The sequence below is a fragment of the Leucoraja erinacea genome, chromosome 5 (assembly GCF_028641065.1).
Source record: "Leucoraja erinacea ecotype New England chromosome 5, Leri_hhj_1, whole genome shotgun sequence".
Lineage (NCBI taxonomy): Eukaryota > Metazoa > Chordata > Chondrichthyes > Rajiformes > Rajidae > Leucoraja > Leucoraja erinaceus.
The window spans coordinates 15973871-15988027 of NC_073381.1; the positions used below are offsets into that span (position 1 = coordinate 15973871).

Below are 14157 nucleotides of genomic sequence, written 5' to 3' on the forward strand. Positions count from 1 at the left end.
AGTACAAAGAGAATAATGTGGTAATACTTTCCATATCCTGTCGCTTTTAATAGTGCTCTCTTTGGTGTATTTATGGGATGTAAGTGATCCTCACAAGGCCAAATTTATTGACAAGGTGGTGAGTATAGATTGCCAACAATCTCTTGCGATTCAGGGCTGACCTCATTTCATAGCAAACCACCTGTACTGTATCAGATCAGTATATTTCCTGTAAAGCCGGCAGGGGCTGTGAGGCAAGACAGAATTCCCCAGGACACTCCCAGTTCCTTACAGAGAACAAACAGCCACGGAAGATCCCACGTTTGGGAACTCTCCGAGCGTGATGCCAAGGGTGATCTGTGGAGCAAGGTTGTAGCTTCAGCCCAGTGTCATAGAGTCATACAGCACGGAAACAAACCCTCTGGCCCAACGTCCATACTGACCAAGATGCCCATCGAAGCTATACCCATTTGCCGGTGTTTGGCCAGTATCCCTCTTAACCATGGGACTAGTTTGGGCCTGGCACCAGTGATGTGGGCCAGAGTGGGTGAGTTCAGGAGAAGGTTGAGCATAGTGCCAGACACTCAGAAATATTTGCAGCCTTGTGCCAGGATGCAAGACAGACCCAGAATGATCTTCTGTTCCAATCGAAATCCAGGTCCATATCCAGCTCCGTATATAGGAGTACTTCATTGAACTGTAACTGGAGTAGAGTGCTGGTGGTAACAAATCTGTCATTGTATAACATGGGAGAACCATGCTGCTGGTGATGTGCCGGTCACTGTGTAGCACTGAGATACAGTACCAGAGGATACAGGTATGTTACTGTACAAAACGGAAATGGTCTGTTAAGCCCCTTGTCCCACTTACGAGATCTAAACAGCAACCTCTGGTGACCTTGCCCGCCACCCAAGGTTTCCATGAGGTCCCCGGAGGTTTTGGTCACTCTCCCTAATGGTTGAAAGTGGTTTCCGCGTGGTCGAGGTTTCATCTAGGTTGCTGCTATTTTTTCATCATGATTAAAACCGGCCTCGACTAAAAATAGGTTGCCGTTTTAAAAATTCGATAATTTTTTTAATCGCAGGTCTAGTCAAAGCCGGTTTTCTTACAATACAATACAATACAATACAAATGTAGCTCTGCACAACTCCAACGACCAGCTCCGCACAACTCCATACATCTCCGGCAATGGAAGTGGGACTGGCCCCGCGAGGCCGTACGGCTCAAGCGACCACGTTAGGTCGCATGCTCGTGGGACAGGCCCTTTAGTTATCAACTTCATAGTCGAGGAAGGTTTTCAACATATGCGTGGGAGGTGGTAGGAGGTTGCAGGTCACCTCGACCTTGATTTTTTTTTGGGTGGCGGGCAAGGTCACCAGAGGTTGCTGTTTAGGTCTCCTAAGTGGGACAGGGGCTTACTGTGTAACACACGTACAGCACTGGTGGGGACAGAACTGTCACTGTATAATACTGGGGTACATGACTAGTGGGGACATGTCTGTAACTGTATAACTGTGGGGTACATGGTGCCCAGGCAATAACCTTTCCCTCAGTGTCATGGTGTCACGATAATAACTTCCCCCTCAATGTCAACAAGACAAAAGAGTTAAGGGCCTGTCCCATGAGCATGCGACTTGTATGCAGCAAGCGTGACCAAACCGGAAGCGGGGGCCGCGCGGAGGTCGAGTGATCCCCGTACAGGGCCAGTCCCACCAGCATGCGCCAGCATGCGGTGAGCGCGACCAAACCGGAAGCGGGGGCCGTGTGGAGGTCGGGTGAGTGACGTGAAGTCCGCGGGAAGTTCGCGCGTGACGTCCGGCGTCAAGACGCTGCTTACGGCGTCAAGACCCTGCGCACGCCTGTCGAGGCGGCTGCGGGCCGGCAGGACTTTGCAGCGCGGAATTTTTGAACACAGTCAGTTTTTCGGAGCCCCGTGCGATGTCGGGACCAGCTCCGCACAACTCCATACAGCTCCGGCGATCAAAGTGGGACCGGCCCCGCGATGCCGTATGGCTGAAGCGACCACGTTAGGTTGCGCTTGCCGCATGCACTCGCATGCTCGTGGGGCTGGCCCTTTAGTTATCAACTTCAGGAAGCGTGGTGGAGTGCATGCCCCAATCAGCAGCAATAGTGCTGAGATGGGAATAGTTGAGAAGTTCAAGTTCCTTGGCGTTAATATTGCCAACGATCATAACCATAAAGAAGCCACATCAAAGCCTCTACTCCTCAGGCGACCATAGAAATGCAGCATGTCTTCAATGTCGCGTAAAAAACTTGTACAAATGCAGGAGCACACAGTCGGGTTGCATCACAGCTTGGTTTGGGAACAAGTCTGCCCAAGACTGAAGAATGTAGGTGGCACGGTGGCACAGTGGTAGAGTTGCTGCCTTACAATGCTTGCAACGCCGGAGACCCGGGTTCGATCCCGGCTACGGGTGCTGTCTGTATGGAGTTTGTACGTTCTGTGTGGGTTTACTCCAAGATCTTTGGTTTCTTCCCACACTCCAGACGTATAGATTTGTGGGTAATTGGCTTGTTTAAAGTGTAAATTGTCCCTAGTGTGTGTGTAGGATAGTGTTAATGTGCGGGGATCACCGGTCGGCGTTGGCTGAAGGGCCTGTTTCCCCGCTGTATCTCTACACAAAACTAAAAATCTAAACTAAACTTGCAGAGTTGTAGATGAAGCCCAGCCCATCACACAGACTAGACTCCCCACCTGGTATTAGTCTGGTTGGGGCTAATACAGGTGGGGTAGTAACTCCATCTTCACTTCACGCTGCCTCAGAGCGGCAGATAACATAATCAAACACCTGTCTCATCCCGATCATTCCCTCTTCTCCCTGCTCCCATTCGACAGAAGGTACGGTACATTAGCTTGAAAGCACAAACCAGCAGACTCAGGAATAGCTGCTTCCCCTCTGTTATCAGGCTTATGGTCTGAGCGCAGGTATATGGGACTAGGGGAGAATACGTGTTCGCACGGACTAGAAGGGTCAAGATGACCTGTTTCCGTGCTGTAATTGTTATATGGTTATTATATGGTTATATGAATGGTCCTTCCTTAAGCAAGGGCACTGTCTAATTTACCTCTCCCCATGGACTTTGTCGATGGAACTGATGTGCCATAATGCTGAGAACTGTGCCCTATATCATCCCCTTTGCTCTATCTATTGTACTTGAGTTTGGCTAGTTTGTACATATGTATAATATTATCTGATCTGATTGAATAGCATGCAAAAACTAGCTTTTCACTATACCTAGGTATACATGACAACAATAAACCTAAACCTGTATGTGGGGTACAGTACTTGTGGGGACAAGCCTGTCACTGTGTAACACTGGGGTACCGTACTGGTGGGGACAGGTGTGTCACTGTGTAACTGGGGTACAGTACTGGTGGGGACAAGCCTGTCACTGTAGAACACCAACATATCATTATTGTTAGTGACAGTTCTGACAGTAATATCATTAGAGTTGTGGACAGGTCTGTCAATGTGTAATATGGGTTACATACTGGCAAAGTGAGTCTGTCACTGCATAAACAAAGAACTGCAGATGCTGGCTAATACACAAAAGGACACAAAGTACAGGAGTAACTCAGCAAGTCAGGCAGCATCTCTGGAGAACATGGATAGGTGACGTTTCGGGTCGAGATTCTTCTTCTGCAGAGGGGTCTTGACCCAAAACGTCACCTATCCAAGTCCTCCAGAGATGCTGCCTGACCTGCTGAGTTACTGCAGCACTTTGTGTCCTTCTGTCACTGTATGATATCGCTGTACGGCACCAGGATACAAAGCAGCTTGTTATAAGTGTGCCAATGTGCTATATTGAGGTGCTGCCCTGCAGGGCACACACCTGTCACTGTCTAGCACCGGGGGAGAGGACTGGTCGGCAATTAGGGATGGCATTAATAGTCATAGACATCGTATCCACTGCTGTTTGAAAGGGTTCTGTATTTACCTGTACAGTATTTTTTGACTTTTTTTTTAATTTGCCATTTCTGCCTGGGCCCTCTCACAGGTTAGAGACTTGAACATGAAGTTCACAGATTTCTAGCAGAAACCTGTTCAACAATTTACAATGGTTAGTTACTGAGAGTGATCAGGGAGGAAATGTATCCAGCTTCCTGCCTTAGGGGAGGGGAACATGTTGTCCTCTGGGAGTTGGATTTGAACCACTAGTGGGTTTTTTAAAATATTTTCTATTCAATGCCCTGGAGCACTGTCTGAATGTGACCAAACACTACATTCTCTTCAGTATTTGGTCAGATTTAAGGACCAGGTTCATGGCGTATTCTGTGTTATATTTCCTTTGTCCACGTTCAGGTCATTACCTACAATGGCTAAAGGAGGCACTTTGGTCCATTGAGCCTATGAAACTGTAGGACCTGCCTTGGGGCTTGGTGTGGCCTAGCCCACAATGAGGGCAGCCTCAAACCTGACTCCCAACCAGTGGCGTAGGGTGGGTTTTGAGCGCCCGGGGCAGTTTAAAGTTTTGCGCCTCCTCATTAGCTGGGGGGGGGGGGGGGCGGAGCGGGGGGGGGGGGGGGGGGGGGGGGGAGAGGCAGCGGCGGCTGGGACAGCAGCAGCGGCGACCAGAACTCGGAGCTGGGGCGGCGGCAGCGCGCGGCCTGGCCCGCGCTGTTTTTATACTTACAGCTCCAGGTAACCCCTCCTCGCTCCAACAGCTCCCCGGGCCTCTTAATTTTATTTAAAAAATTTATTCAACAATTTTTTTGCGCCGCTAAAATTTAGCGCCCGGGGCAACCGCCCCCCACTGCCCCCCCCTCCCCCCCCCCCCCCCCCTACGCTACGCCACTGCTCCCAACCCCTCACTTATCGCTAGGACATAATGTTGGCAACCCTACATTAAACCACCTACTTGAACGGCAGCAGTTCTTCTGGTGAAGAAACACCCACAATGTCATCAGGAAGGGAGTTCCATGATTTAGATCCAGTGATGATGAAGGGCAAGCGGAATAATTCCCCGACAGGATGGTGTGTGATTTGGAGGGTAGATTGCAGTGTGATGATGTTGCAGTGAGACTGCTGTTACAGTCATAGAGAGTCATACAGCAGGGGAACAGGCCCTTTGGCCCAACTCGTTCATGCCAACCAATATGCCTCATTCAGGCTAGGTCCATTTGCCTGTACCTGGCTCACTGCACCTTTCCTATCCATGTCCCTGTCCAAATGTCTTTTAAATCTTGTTATTGGATCTGCCTCAACGACTTCCTCTGGCAGCTTGTTCCATATGCCCACCACCCTCTGAGTGATAAAGTTTCCCCTCGGGTCACTATTAAATCTTTCTCCTCGAACATTAAATGTGTGCAGTCTAGTTCCTGATTCCCCTACATTGGGAAAATACATCTATCCATTCCCTTCATGATTTTACTCACCTCTACAAGATCAGCCCCCAGCACTCTAAAGAATGAAGTCCTAGCCTGCCCAACTTCGCCCAGTAGCTTAAGGCCTTAAGTACATGCGACCACCTTGTAAATCTTCTCTGAATCCTTTCCAGCTTAATGACATCTTCCCTATAGCAGGGTGACCGAAATGGAATACAAGACTCCAATTGTGGCCTCTATATAATATCTCAACTTCTGTACTCATTTTTTTCCTTGACTGATGAAGGTCAGCATGTCAAAAGCCTTCCGCACCATCCACTCTACCTGCCATGCCACTTTCAGGAAAGTATGTACTTGTACACCTGTTCTACAACACTCCCCAGGGCCCTCCTACTCATTGTAAAGTCCTGCTCTGATTTGACTCAGCAAAATGAGACACCACACACTTACCTGAATTAAACTCCATTTGTCACTTCTCGGCCAACTTGCCCAGCTGATCGAAATACCAATAATCCTTGGTAACTATCTTCACTGTTTCCAATTTCACTGGTTTTTGTTGTTGCCGTTCTGGGTGGTTGAGGTTGTGGGTTTGAAAGTCTCTGGGAGTTGATATGCTACACCTTGTACATGGTTAATACAGCAGCCAAGGCAGACTGGATGCCTTTCAGGTGCTGTTGAGCTCCTTGAATATAATTGGAACTGCTGTCTGAACAAGTGAAATGATTTGCAACGCACCTTGATTTGCATCGTGTGTACCGGTGGGAAGTCAAGAGCCACTCACCACAGGACATCTGTTTTGGTTAGCCTTTCTGTGATATCATTTGGAGCTAATTGAATGGCTGGGATCGGTGATGAAGGCAACTGAGATGCATTGTGGCTTTTCTTTGCAAATGACAATTATTATTTGTTGTATCAGCATGTTTTAAATCTGAGGGTATGATGTGATGTGATGTGATGTAAGGCTTTGCCACCTATTAGCCACAATACCCTTGATTGATGGACGAGGCGGGGGAAGAATAGTCGGATTCTGGTCTGATGTTCTCCAGCATTGTCATTGATACTTACCAGTTGGAACGTCCCAAGCTTTTGGATGGAGCTGTTAATGAAGCCGCCTTGTGTTGGTTGTTTAATTGACCACCACCATTTATGACAGCAACGTTTTAGGACTGTGGAGGTTTGATTTGATTCACATGATATAAAATTAATTTATTCTGTTCATAGTGTATCACTTTCGCTCATTAGCATGCAGTCCTGCTTTGTAGCTTCATGTGATTGGCAGCTCATTTGCTGCTTCATCTGCAGCTGCTCCTTATACACTACTCACTAAATTGTAGTCAGTTTTATGCTTGATGATAATGATAGATTGGAGGATATGTTAGAGTGTGGTGCAGACGAGGTCACACACAGGTCCTGCTGTTCCGCTATCCCTTGTACGACGTGCTCTTTAATCTATAACATTTGTTCACAAGACTCTGCATTAAATTCTCTATAACTCCCACTTGTCTGCCCCTTCTGCCAGGTCATCTAAAAATGCCTGCAATCTATTGGTTTTCTTCATAAGTTCATGTGTCATAGGAGCAGAAGAAGGCCATTCGGCCCTTCTCATTGCCTACTACACACCTGAGTTTTGCATCATCCACAAATGTGGAATTCTGAGCCAGCATACCCACACAATATCAATTTCCTTCCTAATGTGTCTCAGGAAGCACTTCATTCCAATCATGTCCCACAATTGGCCAGTATGAGGCCAATTCTGGAGTATGGTGTACAATTCTGGTCGCCTAATTATAGGAAGGATGTCAACAAAATAGAGAGAGTACAGAGGAGATTTACTAGAATGTTGCCTGGGTTTCAGCAACTAAGTTACAGAGAAAGGTTGAACAAGTTAGGTCTTTATTCTTTGGAGCGCAGAAGGTTACTTGATAGAGGTCTTTAAAATGATGAGAGGGATAGACAGAGTTGACGTGGATAAGCTTTTCCCATTGAGAGTAGGGAAGATTCAAACAAGAGGACATGACAGCTTCTACAACAACACTATCACATTGCTGAACTCGGAGTCCCGCCGATAGATTTCTCCAGTCTCTCCGTCCACATTGTTTGCTTATTCTGTATTTTTATTTCTATATTGCACTATTACTACGGACTGACGCTAAACTGCATTTCGTTGTACCCATACTTGTATTTGTGCAATGACATTAAAGTTGAATTGAATTGAATTGAATTGACTTGAGAATTAAGGGACAGATGTTTAGGGGTAATACGAAGGGGAACTTCTTTACTCAGAGAGTGGTAGCTATGTGGAATGAGCTTCCAGTGGAAATGGTGGAGGCAGGTTCGATTTTAACATTTGAAAATGAATTGGATAGGTATATGGATGGGAAAGGAATGGAGGGTTATGGTCTGAGTGCAGGTAGATGGGACTAGGGGAAGAATAGGTGTTCGCCACGGACATGAAGGGCCGAGATGGCCTGTTTCTGTGCTGTAATTGTTATATGGTTATATGGTTATATGATATGGACTTGTTAGGCCCAATGGACTCCTATTGTGCTGTATACATCTATGATTCCATGACAGGGATAGGGTCAAATCAGCTAATGGCAGCAGAATTGATTCTCCAAGAGACAGTGGTGAATCAAGTCTTAGAGTCATAAAGCCGTACAGTATGGAAACAGGCCCTTCAGCCCACGCCGACCAACATGTCCCACTTACATTAGTAAAATGGCACGCATTTGGCCCATAACCCTCTAAACCTATCCTATCCTATCCATGTACCTGTCCAAATGTCTCTTAAATATTAGGATAATACCTTCCTCAACTACCTCCTCCGGCAGTTCGTTCCATATACCCTCCACCCTTTGTGTAAAAAAATATATAACAAGGTGTTCTCTTTTAATCATTAATCAAAGGTCATTAACTGTCACAATTACTGGCACATTGAATGATCACTTAATTAAATGAATTAACTTCTCCAGCAGTCCTGGTGGGAATTGAACGTATCCTAATTGTTCGTCCCCACCTCTAGACATCAGTCTGAAGTCGGATCCCGACCTGAAATGTCAATATCCATTTCCTCCAGGGACGCTGCCTAACCCAGCGTCTGTGTCTCTCCTCTAGATGTTGAGTCCACTAAGATAAACATCTGCTACTGTCCTCCATTTAGATCTTTTTACATTTAAATCCTGATTAATAATCCTGCTTTATAAAGGTGCTTTCGAGCGCACTAGTAAATAGATACATTTGTTATGCTTTGAAAGCAGATATTAATTAGCCCTGTATTTTCATGGTCCCAAATTTATTATACATTTAACAGGTGGTATTGAATTAAATATTACACAGCAAATATTTTGTTCCCATCAAGTTTACCTTCAGCTTAGATTATGATCTGTAGAACACTGCGGATGTTAGATGAAGTCATGGTACTTTGTCCTGGTGTGGTGCATAACATGATTTGCTTTGAGAACTTGAAGCAACGGATGATCTCATACAAGGGCTTTGATTAAGGATCCTTATTATGCTAAACACCAAGTGCTTCAAAGCCGGGAGATTTTCCAGCATTTTAACCATTTGCACCAAGAACATGTCTAACCATTTTGCTTTAGATGCTGTATTAGTGGGCTGATCATGGTCACCCAATCCGTGGTTTAACATTCCTGGAGAATGAAAACTTGCATTTTCCATTCTGACGTCAGAATGTCCGAATGCCTTTCACTGCTAATGAGGGGCGTTTGAAGTATAGCTGTGTAGGAAGGAACTGCAGATGCTGGTCTACACCGAAGATAGACACAAAATGCTGGAGTAACTCAGTGGGACAGGCAGCATCTCTGGAGAAACAGAATGGGTGATGTTTGGGGTGAAGACCCTTCTTCAGGGGAAGGGTAGGGTGTGAAAAAAACAGATCCAAGCAGATGATGAATTATACTGTTTTTTATGGGGAAACATGGCAGCTAATTTTCAGCACAGTAAGCTCCCGACAAAATACAATGATGTAATTTGTTTGAAAATTGATCGGGGGAATAAATGCTGATCGAGTAATTGAAGAGATCCCTCCGGCCTTGACCATCCTTCCATCCATTCAAAGGGATAGCACAACTACTGGGGCAGCAGAGTCTGGCTGACTGACTGCCTGGTGTGAGCTTTGAATCCTGCCCCAAAGGCAAGAGCACTTCCAACTAATTTTCCTGACGGCAGGAAAAGGGGAACAGACTTGGAGTGGGGCAGGGCAGAGGGCAGAAAAAGGGGGATAACAAGTACCTCAATTATGTAGGGGATATAATGGCCTTTGTATTGGATGAAGTATTAGAGTCAATGATGAAAATGTAATTGATGTGATTGTTATAGACTTCCAAATGTCATTTTGTCAGGTGCCACACAATGGGCTTGTTATTATCAAACTAAAACCGATGCAATAAAAATGGTAGCAGCATGGATAGAAAATTGGTTGACAGATTCGTGCCAAGGTGACAGTTTTGGACTGGAGTTCCCCAGTGATCAGTACAAGGACCACTGTTTTTCTTCACGTCTATTAATGGTTTGGACTTGGATATGTGAGCATAAACTCTACATTTGAAGGTGACATGAAACTTGAAAGAGGAGTCAACCGTGAGGAGAATGGTTTCAAGGCTGGCTGGTGGAATGGGCAAATGGATATCAAATGATGTTTACGGCTGAGAAACGGGAGGGGTTACATTTTGGTAGAGAAAGTGAAACCAGGCAACATAAACTGAAGGGCACAATTCTAGAAGTGGTACAACTACAGAGAGATCTGGGGGGCACATGACCACGATTCATGGCAAGTGACAAAACTGGTTCAGGAACGAGTTTTTAGAAAAAGCAGAGAGTACTCCAGCAAGAAAGTCATGTTGGACACAGCACATCTTGAAAAAATGCGATTCCTCCTAACAGATAAACCAGACCAATTCTTAACGAGTTGGTCTCCAGTTATCGACTTCTTGGAAGCATATGGTGCAACAAAATCGTAAAAAACAATTGTTTCAGGACTGGGTGAAAGATGGTCAAGAATATAAATACCTATCTCCTAATTTCTACTCTTCCTCTTTCTCTCTCTTTTTTTTCCCCTCACTTTTGCTCTCTCTTCTTTTTTCTTTTTCACACACCATACATCACATGTTTTTCTATTGTCTATTGTCTACTCTTTCTTTCTCTCTTTTATTTATTTATTTTTTAAATGAAGCTGTACATAAAATGTAACATGCCAATATATATTTGGCACCTTAAGGTGCCACATTACTGTACTTACTTCTAATAAATGTCATAGTGAACATTTGTTAAACATTGGTTTGGCCTTTGTTTAACATTGTATCCAGCACCAGGTGCCACACTTTAGGAACGATGTAAAGACTTGAGATAGTATTTGGAAGGGATTTATTAAACTCTGTATCCAGAGTTATGGGGATAGGCTGCAGAAACTGGGGCAGAAACTGAGGATCTGAGAGGGGCATTTAAATCCTAAAGGATATAAACAGAGTAGCACGTTAACAGAAGGCTCATGACCATGGGACATGGAATGAAGGTGATTAGCAAAGGGCCAAAAGTGACATGAGGGAAAACCCTCATGTGGCAAATATTTTTGGCGTGGAATCCACTCTCTGGGGTATTGTGGAGGCACATTCCATTGCAATGTTGCTGGATAAGTATCTGAAAGGAAAGAATTCCGGGTCTGTGGGGAGGATCAGGGATATTGGGCTGGTTGGATTGCATTTACAATGAGCGAGTCGTGACTTGATGGGCCATACATTGATATAAATGGATTCGACTCCGGTACAATTTGTAATCCACAAGTTACACAATTTGACTGTCTGCTCATCATCCTGCATAATTTGTTTGAATCAGGTGATGAATGGACAGGCTGGGTGCGAGGAAATGAGTAGAGGATATGCTGTAATCTTAATGAACACAGAGCAGACCTAATGCGATATATGGCCCCTCTCCTTCCACCTATTTCTTAAATTTTAATTTTCAATTGTGCATTGGGGATTTTTGAGAAATTACTCACTCTGTTATTTTTCATATTAAGTTAGAGATTTGTTAGAGTTTGGATTAGTACATGGGAAAGCAATTCACTGAACCCTACATAGGAAATTAATTGTAAAATACAATACGGGCAGCAGTAGCTGAAGTCATGTTTTGCCATAACCAACAGAATTTGACATGAATTCCCAATGCATCCTAACTCACGTATAGAAAACAGATGCAAGCTATGAAGTAGTACCATAAGTGTGGACAAATAAATACTTGATATTTCCTGCTGTTGATTGAAAATGATTAACTGTTTAAACTATCCGAGCTGAAAAAATGCTGGTTTCTTGTTATTTTTTGCCGTGGTCAGCAGTGATTGTGAAGATAACCGTTCTTAAAATATTACAGCTTGAGCATTCTCCTTCACATACTTTCCGTTTTTATAAGTTGTAAAATAATTGCAATGAAAAATTGATTGATTTTCTTTTTAAAGCATTGCTGGCATGGTATGAGCACATAATCCAGTCCTCCCCTCCTGCACAATACAAACAATGATTTCTCTTCCGATCTCTATTTCATCAATGACTCTATTCCTTTGTTACAGAAGAAAAAGAAAAGTGATTACTGCCTTTATGGCGGCACTTTCTGCTCCTATAGATCAAACGGAAGCTTCACTCCAGAGGCTACAACGGAATATCAACAGTGACGTCCTTTAGATGGGATCCCATCTGGGTCCTCCAGGTTAACATTGGAGATTCCCATGGCACTAATGACAGTGTTTTGGCCAACATCACTGAAACCAAAACGTCACCTATTCCTTTTCTCCAGAGGTGCTGCCTGACCAGCTGAGTTACTCCAGCATTTTGTATCTATCTTTGGTATAAACTAGCATCTGCAGTTCCTTCCCACACATCACCAGAAGAGACTCTCTCGTCACTGTCTCATGACCGATCTTGCTATGCGCAAGTTGGTTGCTGTGTTTCCATCAGTGAATAAGCAACAACAAAAGTACTTAATTGGTTGTACAGCGCTTTGGACCTCATGATAATCCAAAGTGCCGTAACATTATCACTCTGGTTATAAACTCATCCCTCCGCTTCCTGAAAGACATTTTGCAAATGCATTTTTTTAATAAAAATAACCTCTACAGGGTACAATCTCAGATTGAAAGTTTGTGAATTGGCTTTCCATTCCACAGTCGAAACTCAGCCTTGACATTTGTCAAGTCCCATGAGTGCTGTTGCCTGGCTGAGATTTAACTGTTTCAGGGTAGAGGTGCTTGGCAGGAAGCAGATACGTTTGCTTTGCCATAAATCTTCACGTGGGCTGGAGGGAACCCTCGAGCTAAAATACGAATTTTGCTATAGTCCTTTAGATTGTGTTTTCCTTGAGTGGGCAGTCTTTACTCTTTTTGACTGGTGCTTCCCATAATTGTATGGGAAGGTTTTCGCACTGTTTGTTTTAATGTTTCTTTAGACGGACCTCAGAAGTGCAAGGTTTTGCCAGAAGGCAGTATGTCATTTCACCCCTGTGCCCACCCCCACTCATGGCAGCCACAATGGAACAAATAAACAAAGATTATTTTGCTCTTCTGTGGTGGTTGTTGCCTGCAGTATTTTTAATAATGACTTAATCTTGCTGTTTGATTTATTAATCATTGTGTTGATTTATTATGTTATTTTGGCCTCGGTTCGACAGTGGTTACAAAGTCCTTAATTGGTTTTGTCTGTCTTCAGAGAACTTCAGTCTCATTATTATCACGGCTGTAACTAATATCTTTTTCTTTTAGGGATTTTTTTTATTGTTGCTGGTGTTGGGTGGAAACTCCACATGTGACGATTTTGCTCATTAACATTACCTTAAATGCAGTTTTAATAATTTGAAAGTTGATGAGCTGGTTCTAACACACCAAGACTGGTTTGGAAAAAAATGTTAATTTGTTTGGATTGTAATGAGAGTTAACTCAGTATTGCAAAGGGCCAGCAAGAGGCCTGCAACTCCAATGAGCTGGATTAGAGGGCGGTTAGACTTCAGAGTATTTAGATTTCACATGTAACTATAGTTTGGTCATCATTTAGTCCTTGGCAACAGATCACAGACTCATACAGACCAAAATCTGGCTCTTCAGCCCATCACGTCCATACTGACCAGCAAGTGTCCATTAATACTAATCCTATTTATCAGCGCCTGGGCCTGTAGCCTTCTCTGCCTTGTTAATTCAAGTGTTTATTCAGACACATTTAAATGTCCTGGGAGTACCTCCTGCAATGCATCTCAGATTACAAATGCCCTTTGGGTTGTAAAAGTCTTTCTCAGAACTCTCTAATTCCCTGAAGAAGAGTTTTGGCCTGAAACGTCGCCTATTTCCTTCGCACCATAGAGGCTGCTGCACCCGCTGAGTTTCTCCAGCATTTTTGTGTAGCTTCAATTTTCCAGCATCTGCAGTTACGTCTTAAAAACGCTCTAATTCTCTTAACCCCTGCCCTAAGATATACCCTCCAGGTTCAGACATTTTGGGGACACGTATCTTATGATCCACCCTATCTATGCCACTCATAACATTATACACCTCTATCAGGTTCCCCTCAGCTGCCATTTCTCCAATGGAAACAAATCAGAGCCCATCCAGTCTCTTCTCAGAACTGAAATGTTTCACAAGCCGCAAAGTGCTGGAGTAATTCAGTGGGTCAGGCAGCATCTTTGGACCACTTGGACAGGCCATGTTTTGTGTCAGGGCGCTTCTTCCTACTGTGTAGGAAAGAACTGCAGACGCTGGATTAAATTTGAGACTGAAGAAGGGTCTCGACCCGAAACGTCACCCATTCCTTCTCTCCAGAGATGCTGCCTGACCCGCT

The 14157-nt window shown here is 44.4% G+C and overlaps 1 protein-coding gene across 1 annotated transcript in view; it reads left to right on the plus strand.

Annotated features, from left to right (window-relative positions):
- LOC129696942 (dystonin-like) overlaps window positions 1–14157 on the plus strand; it is a 529669-nt gene that overhangs the window by 394215 nt on the left and 121297 nt on the right.